Here is a 24,006-nt window from a genome sequence, read left to right as displayed (position 1 = left end):
GCTTAGCTCTTCAGTTGTGTTTTCCTTGTTCAAACAACCAGGCTGAGTATGAAGCTTTGATAATTGGTCTCGACATTCTCCAAGAGTTGGGAGCCAAGGCAATAATTGTTATAGGGGATTCGCAGCTTGTCATAAAGTAGTTGGCCGGGGAATATCACTGCAAGAGTGAGCTATTGGTCAATTATTTCCTCTTGGCCAAACGTTGCATAGACCGATTTGATGATGTCTCGATCAAGCATATACCTCAGTCTGAGAATGGCACTGCTATCAGCCTTGCCCAGGCTACGTTTGGGATTGAGATTCCAGATGGTGTGATGGAAAGGATCATCAAAATTAAGTGTAGGATGTTTTCCTTGGTCATGCAAGAGGAATTACTAGAGGTGAATTGCTCTGATGAGGTACAACCAGATTGGAGGACTCCGATAATTTCTTTCCTGAAAGACACGTCTAAACATTGTCCAAAAAACAAGGTTTAGAGCCTTAAACTATGTTGTGCTTGGAGATGAGTTGTTCAAGAGGGGTTTCGATGACCTCTTGTTGAAGTACATTTCGATAATTTCTTTCCTGAAAGACACGTCTAAACATTGTCCAAAAAATAAGGTTTAGAGCCTTAAACTATGTTGTGCTTGGAGATGAGTTGTTTAAGAGCGGTTTCAACGACCTCTTGTTGAAGTGCGTCGGCCTAAACGAATTAATGTTGATTATGGCTGAGAGTCATGAAGGTTGTTGCGTGTGAAAACCTCCAATGCTTGGTTCGCCGACGGATGAGCCAGCAAAAACCAAGCGATGAGCACAAGAGAACCGGTGTGGCTCCGGCCTAGGTCTCTCCGATGCTCAAGTTAGGTCTCCAAAGCAATAGCGTAACTGCGTGGTAAAAAGCTAGATGATCAATGGTGTTCCATACCTGGGTATTTATAGAGTGAGGAGGAGATGAGGCGGTTGGGAGAGTCCTAATATGGTAGGAGTCCTTCTTTCGAAAGGTTCTCCCGTGTAAAGCGGAGTGGAGAGCTATTTTCAGGGTTGGACTCTTATTATGGTAAGAGTCCATGTAGAGTGTGATTCCGTGTTGCGCTGGGATCATGGCTCGATCCTTATCCCGTGATTCTCGGGATGCGTTGACGTGGCCCAGAGATCCACAGTGGGGTGCTATGGCTGCTTCAATGGAGGAGGGCTCGGCCTCGGAGGTCGGCCCAGGGGGTCGGCAGAGGAGGTCGGCCCAAGAGGTTGGTCTCGGCCACAAGATCGGCTAGGAGTCTACGGCTGACCTGTATGAGCTCAGCTTCATCCACCGGCTAGCTCGCTCGAATCTGGCTCTGTCATGTGACTTATCGGAGATGGGGTCGGCCCGGTCCCCTACTCGCCCAACTAGGTTCTCGGACTGAGGTCGGGTCGGCCATGTGGCAGCCTCTGATAGGTGGGGTGTTTTATGCCTCATCACAGGCCCCCCCACTCATCAGGGGTCGGCTCGGCACTGATGAGTGAAGTTCCCTGGTCCGCTTGTCTGGAAGATTTTTGAGGTCGAGCCGAGCTTATTTTTTGTCGTGAATTTGACGTTGCACAATCTGACGGTTGGGTGTCAGTGCCACGTCAGCAGAGTCATTATGGTAGGTTCAAGAATTTGAAACGTCCCTTGATCTGGGCCGTTGGATTATGCTGAGCTCTGGTCGGCCGTTGGATCAGTAAAACCCAAGGATTATAAATAGGCGACTCCTAACTATTCATTCCTTACTGCTCTAAGTTATTGACTTCTCGGCAAGCTTGGATTCTTCAGCTCGGTAGCGCTCGGTGTCTACTTGTTCGTGATCAACTCGGCCTTTACTTCGTTCGCGCTCAGCTCATCCTTAGCTCTTCTTCAACCAGTAAGTCTTCTCCGCCCAGTATGTCAGTTGGTAGTAGTCCTATAGGCGAGCTATTCGCCAGGGCAGTAGAGGGCGCGAGTCCGAGCCGAGAGCTCCCCGCTCATTCTCTCACCATAGACCTGTTGGGGTCGACCTCGAATGAGCCCGATGTAGTAGAGCTTCGTCAGGCCGAGGTGGCCGAGCCTCCATTACTCTTGGAGTTTGACCACGCGGCCCACCCAATCATCGCAGACCGAGCCGAGAACTCTGGGTCGTCCTCATCCGATGAGGAATCAAGTGAGGGAGATTCGTCCGAGGTGGGGGTTGGCTCGGTCAGCTCGTTCGTTGACGCCCCTGAGCCCGAGGAAGGAAGTGTCGGCACCGTTCCGAGCACGATCACGGAGGCCGACCTCGACTATTTGTGGACGACCTATGCCATCCCCGAGGACATTCAGCTCCTAGTTCCTAACCCCGGGGAGATGGCCTGCTTCATCAGGCCCGACCAGGTGGCTTTGTACGAGACGCCCTTCAAGTATGCATTCAGGCTCCCCGTTCTCGGCCTAGTGGACCAGATCTTGGACCACTTCCACCTGTCTCCTGGTCTGCTGGTGCCGAACTCTTGGCTGGCCGTCAACGGCTTCTATGCCTTATTCTGCGAGATGGGCCGAGGTGCGAGCGTGGCGCTTTTCTCTCGGCTCTTCTTCTTGAAGAAGTCTCCCGAGAAGGGGTGGTACTATTTCTACCACCGATCGGGGAAGAGTGCGGCTTTGGGTGGCCACAAATTTTTGGTCGGCACACCGACCTTTAATAAGTATTGGAAGCCTCATTTTTTCTTCGCTTCCATTCCCAACAGCCCTCTCCGAACCGAGTGGAAGGAGATGAACTTGAATTACGTCAATAGGGTACTACCCCTGACCGAGAACAAGATGACCTCACTCGACCTGATCCTCCAGCGTCCGCCCTTTGATGTCCTCCAGCTTCAGGATAAGGGGTTTCTTCAGAGGTGGCATATGACCCCTGGTAGGAGCCCGACCCGAACTCGTCTCTGTGGTCCGAGCTGACCCCTTTACTTAGTCTTCTTTTCTGTTTCTACTTATTTTTGATGTTCTCGATTTCTCTTGCAGTGGTTGGCCACATTCCCACTATGGATACAGCTCGGCTAAGGGCTGAGACCCTTGCAGATCGAAGGAAGAAGAATATTAAGAAGAAGTCCCGGGGCGAGTCTTCCAAGACCCCCAAGGGCAAGGCCGTGATGCCGGGACCGTCGGACGCTGTGGTCGGCCTTGAGGCCGAGAAGAATACGGGCCCAGCGGGGTCCCCGAGGAAGGGGAAAGGCCGAAAAGGCAAGAGGAGCCCGCCGAGAGACATCAAACGTCAGAAGCTCTCGGTCAATCTGACGAGTGGTGGTCTTCCGCCCGTGGCTTCACCCACCAACATCTCCCGATACGTCTTGGGGAGGGCCTCAGCCAGCAACGTTCCTGTGAGGCCGACCAGGCGTCTCTTCCCAGGGGACTCGGCATTGACGTCGGCCGCACACGCCAAAGAATGGCTGGATGTAGGTCGGCTTCCAACCGACAAGGAGAAGCTCGAGGCGCTGTCTGACCCCGAGCTCCTCTTCACTCTGTTCCAAGATTTCAACATGGTAAGTTTCCTAGTCGGCTTTTGTGATTAGATATGATCAGTGTAGTCTGTCTTGATTTTTGTTCTCATGCTCTTTTGTAGGGACTCGCCAAGGCAGTGGAGACCATGCTTCGCTTTGAGCGGCTCCTGACCGAGAACCAATCCTTGGGCGTCCAATGCAAGAAGGCCTATCAGGATGCCCAGGATGCCGTTCAGAGGCATCGAGAGACCCAAGAGAAGCTCACTGCTGCCGAGGCCGAAGTGGAGAGCTCTCAGGCAGAGAGAGAAGGTCCGGGCTCTACAAGTTCAGCTTGCCGAGGTGAGGGAGAAGGCCAAGGAAGATCTGGCCATGGCTCGGGTCGAGGCGGTCAGCGACTATCTCCAATCGGAGGAGTATGCTGATGTGTGCCATGAGATCAGGAAGCCTCCCTACGCCGAAGGTTTCGAGGCAGGCCGATCTGAGCTTTTGGCCGAGATCAAGGCGACGTACCCTGATCTCAATCTCTCCCGGTTTGATGATGACGCGACTACCTTCGCCGTGGAGTTGGGAGATGAGGAGGGAGCCGAGGTCACCCAGGCTCTGCCCTATGAGGAGCCTACTCAGGCCGAGGTCTTCCCTCTGGATGCTAGATCAAAAGACCCTCCTGCCGAGCCTACTACCGTGGACACCGCCGAGGTCGCCTCCAAATCCAACGCCGAGGAGATCGAGGTGAATTTTTTTTTTTTTTTTTTTTTTTGGGGGCCGAACTGCCCATCCTGTAACCGTGCCGATTAGTCGGCTTATAATGAATGAAAAATGTATTTTTGCCAGAATTTGTCCAAGTGTTTTAGCTCAGCGCTCTTAACCTTCTTTTCCTTGTGTACTCTGTTCTATTTGTGGCCAAACTGCCGAGTCGTTTCGCTAGCCGAGCTTAGGAACTTGTCTCTTTTTTACCCCATGCTTCACGTGGTCGACGGCTCGGCCATGCCATGCCCGAGGTCAATGTGATCCTCGCTTTGGTTGGTTAATTCACCGTTCCCTTCGGTCCTATTGGACAGGTTATCATATAAGTGGACGCATGGCCGAGCAGCCTTCCTAGCCGAGCGTAATGCCTTAGCTTAGTTTTGAACTTTGTTAAGCTCGGCCAAAGGGGGAGTTTTCTCTTGAAAGGTTGGCCAGGTCTATGAGAACCGGTTTTACGACTTGGCTGCCGACCTATGAGGGTCGATCTTTGAAGTCGGCCAGGTCTATGAGGACCGGTCTTATGACTTGGCTGCCGACCTATGATGGTCGGTCTTCGAGGTCGGCCAGGTCTATGAGGACCGGTCTTACGACTTGGCTTTAGGAGCTTGCACATACGTTAAGTGGTGGAGAAAGACTTTATTGAATCAAATGTCGGAGCTGAAGCCGAATACAAGCATGCTCAGTTATTGAAAAAACTTCTTCAAATTTTTTGAGTTCCAAGGTCTCGGTACCTTCTTGCCCCCCAGAGTCTGCAAGCGATTCGTGCCAGGGCGAATTTGCTTGGAGACTATGTACGGGCCTTCCCAATTTGGTGCTAACTTTCCTTGCTGCCTTGGCTGGGATGCGCTGAGTTTTCTGAGAACGAGGTCTCCTTGACGGAAGTGCCGCTCTTTTACTCTTGAGTCATAGTACTTTGCCGTCCTCTGTTGGTATGCCGTGTTCCGGAGTAGGGTATTTTCCCGAACTTCATCGAGGAAGTCAAGGTTGGCTCTCAGTCCATCTTCATAGGTCTTCTCATCGAAGTTGAACATTCAGTACGACGAGGCCATAATTTCAATCGGGGTGAGGGCTTCAGTCCCATAAGCGAGGCGAAAAGGACTCTCCCCGGTTGGAGTTCTTACTGTCGTCCGATATGCCCATAGGACACTTGGGAGTTCTTCCACCCATCTCCCTTTGGCCTCATCCAACCTTCTCTTAATGCTGGCTAGTAATGTTCGGTTGGACACTTCTACTTGTCCATTTTCTTGCGGGTGAGCTACCGAGACTGGTCGAAAGTCAATGTAGAAGTGTTCGTAGAACTTTTAGAAGGCCGGGTTGTTGAATTGCGTGCCATTATCTGTGATGAGTACTTTCGGTATCCTGAACCGGTAGATGACCTTATCTCGGAAGAATTTCTCCATGTTCTTCTCGGTGATGGTTACGAGGGGCTCAGCCTCGACCCACTTGGTGAAGTAATCGATCGCCACTACCACGTACTTTCTGTTTCCCGATGCCGGGGTGAAATCTCCGAGAATGTCCATTCCCCACATAGCGAATGGGATTGGGCTCAGCATTGAGGTCAACTTTGTTGCTGGTCGGCTTGGGATTGGTGCGAACAGTTGACACTTCTCGCACATCTTCACGTACCTTATGGCCTCTTCTTGCATTCTTGGCCAATAGAATCCTTGCCGAAGTATCTTGTATGCAAGAGCTCGGCCATCCATGTGACTCCCACATATTTCCTCATGTACCTCGGCTAATGCATACTCGGCCCCCTTTGGTCCAAGGCATCGGAGAAGAGGGGCTGAGATTGCTCTTTTGTAGAGCACTCCGTCGATCATGGTGTACTTGGCAGCTCAGATCTTGACCTTTCTTGCTTCGTCTCGGTTCTTCGGGAGCAGGTTATTCTCCAAGTAGTTGACAATGGGGTCCAACCAGGTCGGCCCGTCCCCTTCAATGTGCTTTACGCTTTCTTCTTGTAAGGAGGGCTTCTCCAAGATTTCTATGTATACTGACCGGCTCAGATATTGGAGGTCGGCCTCGGCCAACCTGGACAAGGAGTCAGCCGTGACATTCTCTTTTCTCGGTATTTGAGTCATCTCAAAGTGCTTGAGTTCGGTAATCAGATCTCGGGCTCGACTTAGGTAAGCTATCATCCTTTTGTCTTTCGCCTCATAGTCTTCATTGATCTGGTTGACCACGAGTTGGGAGTCTCCTCTCGCCTTTAACCGCTTTATGCCCATTGCTTTGCTGACTCGAAGTCCAGCTAGGAGGGCTTCATACTCAGCCTCGTTGTTCGAGGCGGGAAATTTGAACCTCAGGGCATATTGGATCAGAAACCCTTCGGGGCTTACCAGTATTAGGCCGGCCCCACTTCCTCTGGAGTTGCTTGAGCCGTCGACATTCATGGTCCAAGTAGGGTCGGCCGTAGCCCCGACCTCTTCTACAGTCTTTTCTTCCCCGACCTCAAGGTCGGGCCCTGTGCATTGGGCGATGAAGTCGGCAAGGGCTTGTCCTTTTATCGCCGTCCTCGGACGATAGCTTATATCGTATTCACTCAGCTCAACTGCCCAGGTAATCAGCCGTCCCGAAACGTCGGGTTTATGCAATATCTTCTTGAGTGGCTGGTTGGTCAGTACCGCGATCAGATGAGCTTGGAAGTACCGCCTTAGTTTCCTTGCGGCTGTAACAAGAGCAAACGCTACTTTCTCAAACCTGGAGTACCTTGTCTCGGCCTCGATGAGAACGTGGCTGATGTAGTATATGGGTCTTTGAGTTTGACTTTCTTCCCTGATCAACACCGCGCTGACCGCTACAGGGGTTGCGGCTAAGTAGACTTGAAGCTCCTCTTTTGGTTCGGGTCGGCCGAGAAGAGGTGGGTTCTCCAAATATTTCTTCAGCTTTTCAAAAGCTTCCTGGCATTCGTCCGACCAAATAAAGTCCTTTGGGTTCCGGATATTCTTGAGGGCTTTAAAGAACGGTAGGCACTTGTCCCCTGATCTCGACATGAATCTTGCCATCCCCGCCACATGTCCATTTAGCCTCTGTACTTCTCGGATCGTCCTTAGAGGGCTCATCTCTTGGATGGCTCTGATTTTTGCCGGATTGGCTTCGATGCCTCTGACAGAGACCATGAAGCCAAGGAACTTTCCTGAGGTCACTCCGAATGCACACTTGGTAGGATTCAGCTTCATTTGGTTCTTCCTCAATACGCCAAAGGCTTCTTCCAGGTCGGCCAAGTGGTGTTCGGCCTTCAAACTTTTCACCAACATGTCGTCTACGTAGACTTCCACGTTTCTTCCGATCTGCTAGCGGAATATATAGTTCACAAGGCGCTGGTATGTCGCTCCAGCGTTTTTTAATCCAAACAGCATGACCTTGTAGCAAAATTTTTCTTGGTCAGTTCGGAATGCCGTGTATGACTCGTCCTCCTCATGCATCATGATTTGGTTGTAGCTGGAATACGCGTCCATGAAACTCAGCATCTCGTGACCTACCGTGGCGTCGATCAAGAGGTCGATTCGAGGTAGTGGGTACTCATCTTTTGGACAAGCCTTGTTCAGATCGGTGTAGTCGACACACATTCTCCACTTCCCATTCGGCTTGGGGACCATGACGACGTTAGCCAACTAGGTCGGGAATTTTTCTTCTTGGATGAACCCTGATCGGCGAAGCTTCTCCACCTCTTCTTTGATCGCAGTTTGTCGATCAAGTGCGTAGTTCCTTCTCTTTTGCTGGATTGGTTTTTGACCTGGATCTACGTGGAGCCGGTGCTCAGCTATATGCCTGGGTATGCCCGTCATGTCGGCAGCCGACCAGGCAAAGACATCGGCGTTCACCTTTAAGAAAACTCCAAGTTGATTCCTTTGATTTTCATTTAGTAATGATCCGAGCTGGACCACCTTTGTTGGGTCATCTTTGCTGAGATTAAGTGGGGTCAGGTCTTCCACGGGTCGTCCTCTCTTCTCGATAAGCTCATCCAGCTGATCCTCGGGGAGGTGCTCGACGCACATTGCCATTCCTCAGACATTACCCTTGTTTTGCTTGATGAAAGTAGCGTAGCACTCCCGGGCCTTCTTCTGGTCGCCTCGGACCTTGTCGACACAGTTCTCGGTGGGGAACTTCATCTTCAAGTACGTCGGGGAGATGATGGCTTGGAGGGCGGTCAATGAAGGACGGCCGAGTATGGCGTTGAAAGCCACTACCGACCGTACCACCATGAATTTGACTTGAATCGTCGCCCGGCATGGAGCTTACCCAATCGTGACCAGCAGGTCGATTGAGCCTTTGATGGTCGCGGCAGCTCCCAAGAACCCGTGAAGTGAGGTGCCTTCCGGGTTGAGCGCTTCGTCATCGAAGCTAAATTGTCGGTACGCTTCTAGTGACATAAGGTCCATGGATGCGCCGGTATCGACCAATACACGGTGGACGGGTCTGTTCGCAATTTCTACCTGCACCACTAAAGCATCATCATGAGGTAAACTTATACCTTCGAGGTCGGCCTCGGTGAAGGAGATCGTCGCGGCTGGCTTGAGTTTCTTGGCGGGCATCTCGGCAACTCCGATGAACCGCGCATTTGCCTTAGCCTTTCAAGTAGTCTCTTGTCCGGGCCCTCCGAGGATAGTGTATATAGGGGCTCCCTTGTCACTGCTCGGTCCGGACCCGTCCTCTTTCTTCTCAGCTCAGACTTTATCTTCCTCTCGTTCGACTCGCCTATTACCGGGCCTAGGCTCGGTTCTTCGTTGATCCCGCTCTTCAGGCCGCCGACCCCCATGATCTTCTCGGCCTCCTTTGATATATCGCTTTAAATGGCCCGCTTTTATCAGCTCTTCGATTTCTCTTTTCAGCCGGTAGCAATCCTCGGTGTCGTGACCGATGTCCTTGTGGAACTGACAATATTTGTTGGGATTCCGAGATGACCCAGCTTGCATCGGTCAGGGTCGGCGGATGTACCCTCCGTCCTGTATTTGCATCAAGATCTCCTTGCGCGAGGTGTTCAGTGGAGTGTAGTCGGGGCTCCGAGCTCGGTCCGACCTGTCAGCTTGGCCATCCGTCCTGGGCCTTTTATCTTCCCTACGGTCTTCTGTTGTCGGCTTTTTCTTATCGGGCCGGCCTTCGTTTCCCTTCCGGGCCTGGAGGACCTCGGCCATATTTGTAAATTCATTGCATCTCTCTAAGAGCTCGGCCAGGTTTTTGGTCGGCTCCTGGGCCAAGTCCTTGATGAGGTCCATGTCAGCCAATCCATTGCTCATAGCCGTATGGGCCGTGGCCTCATCCAAATCCTTAATATCTAAGGATTCCTTGTTAAAGCGGGAGACAAATGCTCAGATCGATTCTCTGGCCTTTGCTTCATGCTGAGGAGGTTGACCATTGTCTTCTTGTGTTTCATACTGCTCTGGAAGCGTGTGACGAATACTCGACAGAGTTGAGCGAAGCTTTTTATAGAGTTCGGCGACAACCAGGAGAACCATGAGGTCGCCGCACCCTTGAGGGACGCGGGGAAGGCTCGACAAGAAACGATCTTGGTTCCCCCGTACATGGTCATCATCGCATTAAAGTAGTTGATGTGATCGGTTCGGTCGGTCATCCCGTCATATCGGTCAAACTGGGGAGGTTTGAACCCGTTTGGTAGCAGCACGATCATGATCTCGGGAGGATATGGGTGTCGCCCAACCAACGAATAGGCGTCCAGGGTCGCTTGTTTCTTCAATCCCTTCACTTGCTCCGCCAAGTCTCGTAGCTGCCTCTCCAGCTCTGTTTCAGGTGCTCGGCCAACCGGCTCCTCGGCCTGGGGTCGGTTGGGTCGGCCATCCCGTTGTGGTCGGACATTCTGGTCAACTCGGTCCTCACCGTCCTTCCTTATTCTTCTTTCCCCCTGGAAGTTGGACCCACAGGGGCTCCCCTGCTGTTCTTCTCGGGCAGGCAAGCCTTGACGCTGGGGGTTATGACGAGATCCTTCTCCTTGTCTCGCAGTGCATCGTTCATTTGGTTCTTTCCCTTGTTCTCGGACTCTTCTTGGCTGTTCGTCCTCCCCGAGCCATCCAAAAAATACCGATCTCCTCGCTACAGAGCCGGCTGGTTCGATTTCCTGCCCCGTTCGCGGGCTTTGGCGATGCTCTTGCTCATCCCGCTGAGCGCCTCTACTAGGGCGTGGAGGTGGAGTCTTCTGATGAGACGGGTGTGAGAATACGGCTCAGATAGGCTCGGCCCTACGCCGGCTACCATTTTGCTGTAAGTTCCTCTCTGCGCGGACTGGAGCTGGAGGGGGCGCGGCCAGTGGTTGGCCCATCAGCCCGCCTCGGGCCATCTGGTTCATGAAGGTGCACAGCATCTCGTTGGTGTGGAGCATCTGCAACTGCAAGTCCATAACCTGTCAATTATTTACCTGGGCTTCGGGGTCTAAATTCTCCGGTAAGGGTGGCGGCACTGGTAGGCCCATCCCGTCCAAGCTTGGCTCGGCCTGTATCTAGCTAGCCGCGGCCGTGGTTAGCACCGTTCCCCCATTCCCACCCTCCGGTGGGGGCATGGTGCCCGTGATGGGCTGCGCACCCCCTGCCCGAGGGGGCCTTCTGTTTATCCCCTGCCAAGAGGCTTCGGGGGGAGGTGATCGCCTCGTCTGCCCAAAGGGTTGCGGCTCGTCCATTCGGGAAGTCGAGCCATGCTGCCCTGACCTCGTGTGCACCATTATTATTGCTCTTGGAATTGGTAGAAACGACGATGCTTGCTGATGTCGTTCCCACAGACGGCGCCAAACCTGTTGCGTGTGAAAACCTCCGATGCTTGGTTCACCCACGGATGAGCCTGCAAAAACCAAATGATGAGCACAAGAGAAACGGTGTGGCTCCAGCCTAGGACTCTCCGATGCTCAAGTCAGGTCTCCAATGCAACAGCATAACTGCGTGGTAAAAAGCCAGATGATCAATGGTGTTCCATACCTGGTTATTTATAGAGTGAGGAGGAGATGAGGCGGTTGGGAGAGTCCTAATATGGTAGGAGTCCTTCTTTCAGAAGGTTCTCCCGCGTAGAGCGGAGTGGAGAGCTATTTTCGGGGTCGGACTCTTATTATGGTAAGAGTCCATGTAGAGTGCGATTCCGTGTTGCACTGGGATCGTGGCTCGATCCTTATCCCATGATTCTCGGGATGCGCTGACGTGGCTCGGAGATCCACGGTGGGGTGCTATGGCGGCTTCAGTGGAGGAGGGCTCGGCCTCGGAGGTCGGCCCAGGGGGTCGACAGAGGAGTTCGGCCCGAGAGGTTGGTCTCGGCCACAAGATCGGCTAGGAGTCTACGGCTGACCTGTATGAGCTCGGCTTCATCCACCGGCTAGCTCGCTCGAATCTGGCTCTGTCATGTGACTTATCGGAGATGGGGTCGGCCCGGTCCCCTGCTCGCCCAACTCGGTTCTCAGACTGAGGTCGGGTCGGCCATGTGGTAGCCTCTGATAGGTGGGGTGTTTTATGCCTCATCAAAGGTATTTGTTGGTCTCATCAGGCTGGACAGAAGATGAGATGACTGATTAGATGATATGGGTTTTATTGGCCTACGATATTGGAAGACTACATTGGATACGCTAAAGGGTGTCAAGCATGCCAGAAGCATGGTCCAGTACAGTGGGTGCCTGCAACCTATTCAACCCGATCATCAAGCCATGGCCATTCAGGGGATGGGCTATGGACCTGATCGGAAAAATTAGTCCACCTGCCACAAAGGGGTATTGTTTTGTCATAGTAGCTATGAATTATTTCACCGAATGGGTAGAGGTAGTCCCAATGAAGTCGATCAGCCAGGACGATGTTATTCAATTCTTAAAGCAGCATATTATCCACTGATTTGGCCTTCTAGAAACCATCACCTGCGACAATGGAGGAGTCTTTTCAGGAGGGGATGTTGGCCATTTTGATTCTGAGCACGGGATAACCATCACCTTCTCGATGCCTTACTATGCATAGGGAAACGACCAGGCGGAGTCTAGTAACAAAGTTCTGAAGGGGATCTTGTCTAAAGTTATCGATCAAAACCCAAGAAGTTAGGCAGAATTATTATCTGAGGTCCTTTGGGCTTTCAGAACTTCGAAGCGGTCAGCCACTAGGACTACATCGTATGCCTTGACGTATGGGCTTGATGAAGTCTTACCATTAGAAGTCACTATGAAGTCGACAAGGGTTTCTCAACAACAAGCTGACCCTTGAGAGATACGTTGAAGCTATGCTATCAGAATTGGAAAATGTTGATGAGGAGCGGCTATGGGCTTTGGATTGCCTACTTGCTCAAAAGGCAAAGGTAGAAAAGCATACAATAAGAACGTAAGGTTGAAAACCTTTCAAGTAGGGACCCTAGTCCTAAGACCATATTGCCTAATGGTACAAAAGACTGGACCTATGGCAAGTGGTCACCCACTTGGGAGGGGCCTTTTGTTATCCATCAAACTTTGCCAGGAGGTGTTTATAGGTTGAGGAGCTTGGATGGTGACATACATTTAAGGCCAACTAATGGTAGGTTCTTGAAAGCTATCATTCGACCATGTGGGAGTGCATGAAAAAAGGGGAGTCAAATTAAAGATGAAATAAAAGGTTATCAAAAGACCATTCTCTAGCCAAATAGGAGCTGTTCTAAAAAGAGAAAGAAAAACATAATGGCCAATAGACGGCCGATCAAAAATTGTTCTAGAAACGAAGCCACGCTTCTTGTAAGTTGTTGTCAATCTTGTTTAAAATTTTCTCTGCCTTCTCACGCTTTGGGATTAGGATTTTCTCTAAGTTAATTGACTCCTTCAAAGCTTGGTTTATCTTTCGCCCTTCTACGGCTAGATCCCTACCTTCAGTCCTTTTGGCCGAAAGTTCCTACAAAATAAAGCCTCTTTCCTTTTGAAGTTGGTCAATTTCTGCCTACAATCTTTGGCCTCTTTCCTTCAAGACTTCCTCCTCTGCCTTGATCCTCTTCAAATCCTTGTGTATTTTGCTAGTAATCTTGGTCGAGTCAACTTTGTGTTGGGCAACCTTCTCCGCATCCGTAATCTCTTCAATTGCGGTAGGGGCCTCCTCAATCAAATTAAGCAAATTCCAAAAGGTGTTGTAAAACTTGGCCTGGTTTGGGATGTTGGATGGGTCAGCAATAAGTACCTCAAGAGCAGTCTGGAGTTTAGAAACTTTCTTTTCCTTGACCATCCTCACTGCGGTCCAATCCTTGATTGATTCGACCAGTTTGGTCATGTGTTCTAGGGCGGAGATGTCAGGGATCTTTGCAGACAAGCTTGCAGAAAGAATGGCTAATTTGGGGGACTCTACTGACACAATGGTTTCTTCAAAGAATACCAAGTAGTCCAAGTTTTCATCAATCTATGGTTTGAAGAGAAGATAGTCTTCTTGGGGGAGGAAACCTGACTTTAGAAAACAAACAATAGGGACTCACTAGAGTTAGCTCAGACGAGGTTTCCTCGAGGCTTTCAATGTCTGCTATTATTTTGGTCAGACTAGCGAGTGGAAGATGGACGTACTTGGATGGGCTGGCTCCAACCTCTCTGGTAGGATGGAGAGGAACGTATTCGATCATCGACAAGGAAAGAGTCTTCTTAGATGACCCGGAGATGGATAGCTTGAAAATTTTTGCCTTGTCAGCCTCGGGGTTCTCTTTCTTCTTGATTGCCCTTGACCTTGTCCGTTCTGCCGGGGTCACAGTCGTAGTTTTCTTTGGACATTTCTGGAAGGGTTCCGGATCAGATTCTTCGCTCACTTTAATCATTGCTTTCTCCCTTTTATCTGCTGCCTTGTGATGAATGTTGGCGGGGCGTGGAGGAAGAACAACTGTAGATCGGTCAAGAATGAAAAATCAGTTGTTTACGGTCTGTGAAGCAGAAGAAGGAATGATACCTAAATGCGGCCTATATTCAATTAAAAAAATGCATCTTTGGGCTCGTGAGAGTTGGTGCTTAAGGTCGTAAAAGCTTGTGAATGATACATCATGTGAGTCCGAGTAAGCCTCTGGATGAACTACATTTGCAATAGAAAAGAGAGCTCTCAGCCTTGTTGGTTGATTACTCAGGAGTTTCCTCAAACTCTCGATCGAAATCCTGAATGCTGAGAAGCCTAAAAGGGCCTTTGACAATATTTTCTAGTTGGGCAAGGAATACCCTTCGATGTATTTCTTTTAATCGAGTAAAAGCTTCTAAGTGACTCTTTTCTACTTGGTCGGGGTCAGGCAAGTATTTTGTTTTGAAAAATTTTTCATACTCTACAATTGTCCAGTAGGAGAGAGTTGCGCTACCTGTAGATGCTTCCAGTTTTGGCTTCTTCTTCTTTTGTGCCAATGGAGAAATGATGTCAGAAATAGAACATGGATCACGACCCGAGGTAGTCGATTGACAATCATTAGGTGCTTAGATAAAACAACTTGCTTAAAGTAATATTCAGACCACCATGTTTTGAAATCTTCAGAAGTGGATGGTTGAGGCTGAAAGAAATGTGGTGTGAATCTCAACAAAGCCAGTTGGCCTAGAAGGGAAATCCTTCCAACTTCTTCCTTTTTCATGATGGTAGTCCTTTTGGTCAAACCTTTGGCATAAGAGAAGTAACAAGGGAAAGGGATCCCCTGTTGAAGGCCGAATTGGTAAGCCCAAAATTGGGGGTTATACGGCTCTACACTGCATATGTTATTCTTGGAGGTTTTCAGGTATAGCCTGTAGTGAAGGTCTCTATAAACCAAGAAGGATGCCCAGAGATCAAAATGCGCTCAAGGGTCATGTATGGTGGCAGTTAGCTAGACCGGAATACTGGTGAGTTTATGGAAAGGGGTGAAAAGCTCATCTGGACGGTCTGTAAAAAGTTGGAACAAGAAAAAAAAGCACTCAGGCAGAGGCCAAAAGATCGAATTCCTGATGAATTTGAGGCTCATAATGGGATAGTCTCTATCATAAGGCGGAGAGCTGCAGTCAGGGAAGTATGCTCGGAGCCATATCTAAAGAAGCCACAGGGGGCCGGCTCGGTTGGTATACCCAGACCGAACAAGGTCATTGCAACCCCGATAGAGAGCTGAAAGAACAAAGGCTGCCAGGTTGATTAGCCGATCATCTGCAAGCGCATTGACCAAACCAAGGTATGCTTTTGTAATCTTATCAGCACGGGTGCATATCAGGGACCGGAAAACCCAAGTCAGAAGAAAGGCCACATACTCCTTCTTATGGATTTTCCCTCAGGTCTTGCAGTATTGATGCAAGTACAAGGAGTAGCTGGAGAATTTGGTGAAGTCTAAGTTCCACTCCTCACGAATGTCAATGGATGCTCCATTGAACTCCTCTCCTAAGGGTTTAAGACCGGTGAGGGCAGCCACATCGAATAGGCTGGACTCATCATTCCACAACCAAAATGGAAGGAATTGGTCGATCGGTACCAAAAGCTAAGGGCTCCTAGCAGAAGACTCTTGTTACAGGGGATGTGAATGGTGGACATATGGATTAGGTTGTAAATCCCTAATTCCTTCCAAGTCTCTGCTTTGGATTCAGACATTCTGTTAAACCAGGCTTCCCATTCATCAAATCAGGAGGGCCAGTACCAGGAGAATGGATCAACCTTACCTTTTGGGGAAGGCAGGTATCCATTACCGCCACCATCATTGACCATGCCATCACCCACATCTGGGGGTGATTCTTCAATCGAAGAGCATGAGTTCAACCAATTCTGGTTTGTACGCTATGAGTACGAGCAAGAATGGGGAAAGTTCCAGGACAAGAGCATTGTGAATGGAAGGGTGGTGCAAGTGGAGGACTTTCAGCAGTTTAAGCTTTTTGAGAGGTTCAATGCTTTGGGTGGGGCACCCATGCTATCTCCTACCCTTCCATGCTACCCAAATCTAGTTCGACATTTCTATTGTAACCTTGGTCCGATGGCCAGAGTGCAAGGTTTTGGGGTTTAAAGCAGGGTGAAAGGAGTGGACATGACCTTCACCCCAGCTATCTTGGTTGAGATCCTACAGGTGCCTGATAAGGGTAGTAGGTGTTTTTACAAACCTAGGGTGGATATCTCTGATCAGTTTTCTATGGAGACCAAGGCTCCAGTGTTCAAGGCCCTTACTGGGTCGGAGAGGATTTCGAAGTCTATAGGGGAGCTTCAGGCTTTCCGCCAGGATTTTGAGTAGGTGTATCTCCTAGTACATTTACCCCAAGGGAGGTAATAGAGTTAGTATTTCCATGCTCCATGCCTATATTACATATTGTTTGCTGAGGGCGGGAAAGGGGGGTCCCAAAATCAACCTACCCTATTTACTTATGTAAGTCATGCTTTACCATGCTCAGAACCCTGCTGATGGGAATCTGCCTTATTGGAGGTTACTCACTTGAGTCTTTATGCATTTTGGAGTTTCCCTTAATGGGGAGTATGAGGGAGGTGATGGGCTGAAACCCATCAGTAAGACCTCCATCAAGAAGATGAGGATGTTGACAAAGAGATGGAGGAAATAGAGGAGGAGGATGAAGGAGCTGAGGAGGTAGGGGAAGTGGGTGAGACTGGGGAAATGCATGGGAGAGATGACGATCCTATAGATCCAGGCACATAGTTTGGTGAACATCCCGTGCATGGCCTTGCAGAGGCTTCTAGTTTGCAGGTACCTCCTCCAGTATCTGGGGCTTATGGTTAGGAGGATATGATGGCACAGTTCAGAGGTATACATATCCAGCCTACCCAGATGTCATCGAGGATGGACCATGGTTTTACTTCCTTGGAGGGAAGAGTGGGTTCTATTAAGCAGGGGCTGGACATCTGGGACTCTCATTACTAGGTTAACTCGCGATAGGCTAAGCCTCCTTGGAGCAATGTTCCCGCCCAAGAGTATCTTATTTGTTCTGATGTCTCTAGTTTAGAAGCCTATGTTTTATTTCAAGTTATGTTTTATAAATTTTCTTATTATTAGCTATGCTTTCTATTTTTTTTCTAAGTTGTAATCGGGAGTAGTACTTCTAACCCGCTCAAGATGTAATGGCATATACCAAGTTTCTATCTATGAATCCTATTTTCCTTTACATATGTCAGTCCCTCTGGTGTGTTATTCAAAAGTGATCTTATGTCTTACTTTCCATTATTAGTTGTCTTATCTCCACTGTTTGTGAATATAGAAAGAGTTTCTCACTCTGATACCAAGCTCTGTCACACCCCAAACCACCCCCTAGGAGGATTAGGTAGGTGACCCAAATTGCACGGTAGCAATCCGCTAAACCCCAAGGATCCAGAAGGTGTTAATATCATTCACAAACACACACACCCATAATGATGGATAAAAATTTAAATACAGAGTACAGCGGAAACTAATATTTATATTAACCATCAAGTTACGATACACACCATACTGTTACTGTTTACACATACATCACCAATTGGACAGTCACTACACCTACAACTCATAGCTTCACAAAACAACAAAAGGGGCAAGACAACAGAAGCTCCACACAAGCTATACAAAAAGGGAAAGTTAGTAGATTCCTATCTACATCAAAAGAATCCCTAGGTTAGATGAGGTGAGCTGCCTGCTCTTTATGGGCCACCTTCAACTATCACCGTAATCACCCGTACCAGAGGGATAACCTTCGACCCAGTCCACACCCACACTGTCATAATCAACATCACCCCCTGCTCAAGATGAGCCTCCTAGCCATCATCATGCCTACCTGCAATATCATCTAAAAAGCAATATACAAGAGTGTGAGCTCTACCGAGCCCCTGAATGAAATATAGACCATGCATGTACATGCAAGCACAACCAAATGAGCCCTACATGAAATGAAGTCCTTTATTATTATTACACCACCTAGCATCACAACTAAGGTAGGTAAAATTGCAACAACAATCCCCAATACATGTATCCCTGGTGCGAGCTTCTAACCCCTTCCTGTGATGTACCCATTGAGTTGTCGGAGAAGACCGATTGGCTCCAGCATTCTCTCACAGATATCCAACACCTTAACCCCTATTGGCAAGGGTTCGTAGCACAGGTGATCTTAGCTAAATGCATTCCATATGACATAGTATGAGTCGGGTGGTGTCAACCGTATTACATTCTATGGGCTACCACCGGCCTCATTTTCAAGCCGGCTACAACATCTAAACTAGCAATTTCACATGTATAGTATTTACATTCAATTTCAATGTCCACCAGATATGAATCATAATCAAATAGGAATTAAAAGCAATTTAAATGAATAAAGACAATAAATGTTGTTGTTATAGTTGTCATGACTCATCGGTCATGTTACACCTACATCCATGGTGTAACTCCACTCACCTTGTGCAAATGCTGCTTGATCTTCAGTCGGCTCGGTCCCAGTTGTAAATTCACCTAGAGGGGGGGGGTAAATAGGTGAAAGTAGTGGAATATAAAAACTTCTGTGGAAATAAAAGTGTTATTAAAATAAAGTAAATAAATTGTAATAATAACACCAAGATTTATAGTAGTTCGGCCAAAACTTGCCTACGTCCACTCCTCTCACCCTAGAGAGAATTCCACTAAAAACAATATTGAGAATGAGTAAGAGGACTCGTACAAATCTTGAGAAACGAGCAAGAGAACTCAACAACAACTAATCTTGATTTTTGAGCAAGAGGACTCAACCTACTCTTGATTCCGAGCAAGAGGACTCAAACAACCATATAAAGTAAAATGGTACTAAGATTAGGATTACCTCAACCTTAGATGTATGAAACTACTTTTCACCTTTGAAGCTTGAAGCTAATTGAGGTGGAGGAGCTAAAGAGGGAATGTACTTGAATGAAAGGTTTGATGAAGAGTGCTTTAAATGATCAAGTACCAATGTCTTTTTAATGCCTTTGATTAACTTTGATTAATTGCAATTAGGCTAATTGAGCTTACTTATTTATAGGCAAGGTGCTCAAAGCATCTAAGACTTAATGCTAATTTTGGACATAAATCTGTCCTAATTCGGTATGCCATTTGCCAATTCGGTATGTCGCATCATGGAATATATCTGTTGACCAACGGCTAATTCATAATAGTAATATTTCAATTTGGTATGTTGGATCATGATTCGGCATGCTGGATTGTGATTCAGTATGCCAGATCATGATTCGGCACATTCTGTTTGGTCACTGTGAGCAAAACCCTGAGACTGTGTATTGTAGTCAAAAGTGGATTCGGTATGCCGGATCAACTAATTTTGCTGAAAATGGCTAAGTCCATATTTGGACAAGTATGGGGCCATTAGCTTAGGTTTGGTCCATGTAAAAACACCTCCTAGGGTCACTCTACATATATGCATGCGTGAGTGTATGCATTACATATGGACTTTAACTTTAAATACATCTTGATATAAAATTAAACAGAGGCTTTAAGGTCTTGTAGCTCAATGAGTTGCTTGAATAGAAGTCTTTGAAAGTAGTCCTTCACTTCACAACATTCTTTGAAATCTTTGTCTTGGTGTATCAATGCTTTTACATGCTCCCCCTTACTTGATGCTCATCTCTTATGAAGTCTCTCTATACAATATAACACAAGTTAGTACAACTAACTTATTTGTTATCATCAAAACCATAATGGGTGATGTGTGGATTTTACCCCAACAATCTCCCCCTTTTTTATGATGAAAAATAAATAATATAAAATGATATAAAGAGACAATATCAAGACAATTTATGTTAAAATAGTAATTGCATTAATATCAAAAGAAATGTACATTAATATCAAAAGAAATTACATTTCATTTCATAGCATATAGACATAAACATAAATCAGATTTTCTCTCCCCCTTTGGCATTATCAAAAAGAAATAAGGGTGGAAACAAAACAAAATCACTCCAGAGGAGCATTTGGGTCTTGAGAGGACATCCCCGGAAATGGAGGGATAGAGGGAATAAATCCTTGAGGAGCAACACTGTGAGATGGTCCGGGTTGAGGAGTAGCTCCCAGTGTATCAAATGGTAGATGTCCAAGATTGAGAGCCATAGAATGAATTGTCGTGAGTATGCTTTTTTGTTTAATATTGAGAGAATCAAAATCGGTCTTCATATCTTGGCGAAGAGAGAAAACATCTTCTTGAAGGTGTTGTTGTCCCATTTCGAGTTCCACCAAATGGGTGTTTGCTTCATCCAAAGACTCATCAATATTGGAAACCCAATCTTAAAAAGTGTCTGGTAGAAACCTTTGTGGACGTTCTTGGCGTCTTGGTGGTACACCCTCTTCACCGCCCGATTCTTCAAGAGGATCCGGAATATTGATGTTATGAAATAGAATTCTAGAGATGGGTTGTGAAATTTCGGATGATTCCACTTCACAAGAAAGATCAATATTGAAGGAGTTGAAGATGTGGGTGAGAAGGCGGCCATAAGAAAGATTGGTCTTCTGAGATGGCTTTGCAATGTGTTCCATGTATCACATCATGAAGTAGGGAAGGCAAGTCGGAGTGCCGGTGGAAACACAATATGTGAGGTAAGCTTGTGGGGTCAAGCATTTGCTCCGGTCTCCTCCTCTTGGAATAAAATTATGTTGAATAATATAAGATATGGCATAAGGAACCGTCTTGAGTCGACCGATTGGAACGGATGATTTATTACCTTGATATTCGGTGAGAATATTGGAATAAATGTCTTCATGATTCCAATAAATACAAGGTCCGGTATTAGGAACTTGAAGCAAAGTAGCAAGATCATCAAGAGAGAGTTCAATGGTGATGCCATTGACAAAAGAAGAGAACTTCAAGTCTTGTTCCATGCCACTGAATTGGAGATTATTGTAGAAATAGAGAACAAGAGTGGGGTAACAAGCTTTAGGAGGGTGAAGTAAAGATTCCCAACCTAGCTCTTGAAACAGTTCTTGAAGATGATGAATACCTTCGAAGGAGGCAGTGTCGACAAAGCGGCCTTCTTCAATCTTCCTTGATGCGAATAAGGGCCATGTTTCAAGAAATTCTTGGGAGGAAAAGTGTTGAATTAGCTGTTGAGTAGGATGAGAAGCCCCTTGAGATCGAGAAGAAGCTCCCCGAATAGGAGTAAATCATCCTCCTCGTCGCCCACGCTTGGAGGGTTGATCTTCGCCCGCCATTGGTTCTTTTCCCCTTTGACTCATATTGAAGAAATGAGAGAGAGTGATGAAAGTGGAGAATTTTAAGTAAATCACAATTAGGCTCAATAGTAGATGAATAGTAAAAGATTATGCCAAAAAGGGTGAAAAAATGGGCTATTTATAGGCTTAAACAACTCTCCAATGGCTAGAAAACAGTCACTGGAGCTGATTTGGTATGCCAAATCAGGATCCGGTATTCTGTTTCCTGGCCAACGGCTATAAACTGCTAAAATTTAAACTAATTCGTGTGCCGAATCGATAAAAATAGTAAAATCCTCTAGAAGTGATTCGGTATGCCGAATCTGCTGTTTCAGCAGTAATTGACCTGAAAAAGATTTTAATTAAAGAATATTTAATCAAAAGGATTGCATAACCCTAGGTCTCTTCTACGTGAGCAGAACCTTTCTTCACTTAAGGGTTTTGTGAAGATGTCTGCGAGTTGCTTCTCGGGCTCAATATAGTCAAGCCAGATTTCACCTCTTTGAGCTATATCATATGGGAAGTGATGACGAATATCAATATGCTTTGCTCGAGAGTGTAAAATCGGATTTTTACTAAGGTTAATGGCACTGGTGTTATCACATTGGATGGAGGAAGTGTCAAACTTAACTCTATAGTCTTGGAGAGTTTGCCTCATCCATAACACTTGTGCACAACACCGTCCGACTATGAATATTCAGCCTCAATGGTAGATAAAGCAACAAAATTTTATTTCTTACTAAACCACAAAACCAAACAGGATCCTAGAAAGTGACAAGATCCACTTGTACTCTTCCAATCAACATGACACCCAGCAAATTTGGTGTTGGAGAAGCTAATTAGGTTAAAGTCATTGTCCATAGGGTACCAAAGGCCAATGCTTGGAGTTCCTTTCACGTACTTAAAGATTCTCTTCACAGTACTCAAACGGGATTGCATAGGTTTGGTTTGAAACCTAGCACAAGCACAGACACTAAACATTATGTTCGGTCTACTAACCGTTAAGTAGAGTAAACTACCTATCATGCCCCTATATTTGGTAGGGTCAACAGGAGTTCCATCTTCATCTTTGGACAAAGTTACAGATGTACTCATTGGAGTACTTGAAGATTTCTGTCTATTGATGTCAAACTTCTTTAATAATTCCTTAAGGTATTTAGTTTGACTAATGAAAATCCCATTAGGGGTTTGTTTTATTTGAAGTCCTAGAAAGAAATTTAAATCTCCCATTAAGCTCATCTCAAATTCATTACTCATGCATTTACTAAAATCATGACAAAAAGATTCATTTGTAGAACCAAAAATTATATCACCAACATAAATTTGAACTATAATTAGGTCATTCTTTTCATGTTTAACAAACAGAATAGTATCTATCTTACCCATTGAAAATCCATTATCAACCAGAAACTTACTTAACTTGTCGTACCAAGCTCTTGGTGATTGTTCCAAGCCATATAAAGCCTTCTCTAGTTTGTAGACATGGTCAGGGTACTTTGAGTCTTCAAATCCAGGCAGTTGAATAACATACACTTCTTCATTTATGAAGCCATTCAAGAATACGCTTTTCACATCCATTTGATGTAACCTAAAATTCTTATGACAAGCAAAAGCAAGCAGCATTCTAATAAATTCAAGTCTAGCTACAGGTGCATATGATGCATCAAAGTCAATGCCTTCCTGTTGGTTATAGCCTTGAGCAACCAGCCTAGCCTTGTTTCTAGTTATGTTACCATCTTTATCAAGTTTATTCCTAAATACCCATCTAGTCCCAATAATTTTGGTGTTAGAGGATTTTGGCACTAAGTCCCAAACTTGATTTCTGTCAAATTGATTTAGCTCTTCTTGCATAGCAATTATCCAATCACTATCCAATAGGGCTTCTTTAATATTCTTAGGTTCAATTGTAGAGATGAAAGCTACATTGGAACAAGCATTTTGGATTTTACTCCTAGGTTGTATGCCTTTCTCTAGGTTACCAATGACAATGTCAAGAGGGTGATCTTTAACTGTCTTTATCTCTTTTAGAAGTTGGTGTATTTGAGCATGAGGTTCTTCTAAAGAAACATTTTCAACTCTTTTCCTAATTTCAAGTACTTCATCTTCATCATCTACTTTTAGGTCTTTATACTTATCCTTGGCCATAGATTCATCAAACTTTACATTCATAGACTCTTCCACAACTAGTGTTCATTTGTTAAAAACTCTATAAACTCTACTATTTGTGGAGTAGCCTAGAAATATACCATCATCGGCCTTTTCTTCAAATTTTTCTAAGTTGTCCTTATTATTAAGAATAAAACATGCACAACCAAATACTTTAAAATAATCCACTTTAGGAAGCTTATTATAAAATAGTTCATAAGGGGTTTTCAAAAGAATAGGTCTTAGCAAAACCCGATTTAACACATAACATGTTGTATGAATAGCTTCGGCCCAAAGATACTTTGGCAAAGAATACTCATTGAGCATTGTCCTTGTAGTTTCTTGGATAGTTCTGTTCTTTCTTTCAACCACATCATTAGATTGTGGTGTTCTAGGAGCCAAAAAATTATGAGTTATACTTTGTTTTTGACAAAACTCACCAAATTTGTCTATGTTATCAAATTCTCCACATGGTTACTTTTTATAGAAGTGATCAAGTAACCCTTTTGATTCTGTATTCTCTTGCAAAGAGATACAAACTCCTCATATGCATCTTTTTTATGCTTGAGAAAGAGGGTTCAAGTGAAACGGGAGTATTCATCTACAATAACAAAGGTATACTTCTTTTCTCCTAGGCTAGTGGTTTGGATAGGTCCAAACAAGTCAAGG

Source organism: Telopea speciosissima, chromosome 10, assembly GCF_018873765.1.
Source record: "Telopea speciosissima isolate NSW1024214 ecotype Mountain lineage chromosome 10, Tspe_v1, whole genome shotgun sequence".
Lineage (NCBI taxonomy): Eukaryota > Viridiplantae > Streptophyta > Magnoliopsida > Proteales > Proteaceae > Telopea > Telopea speciosissima.
The sequence above is the reverse complement of the archived record's forward strand: the minus strand, read 5'-3'. Positions refer to the sequence as shown.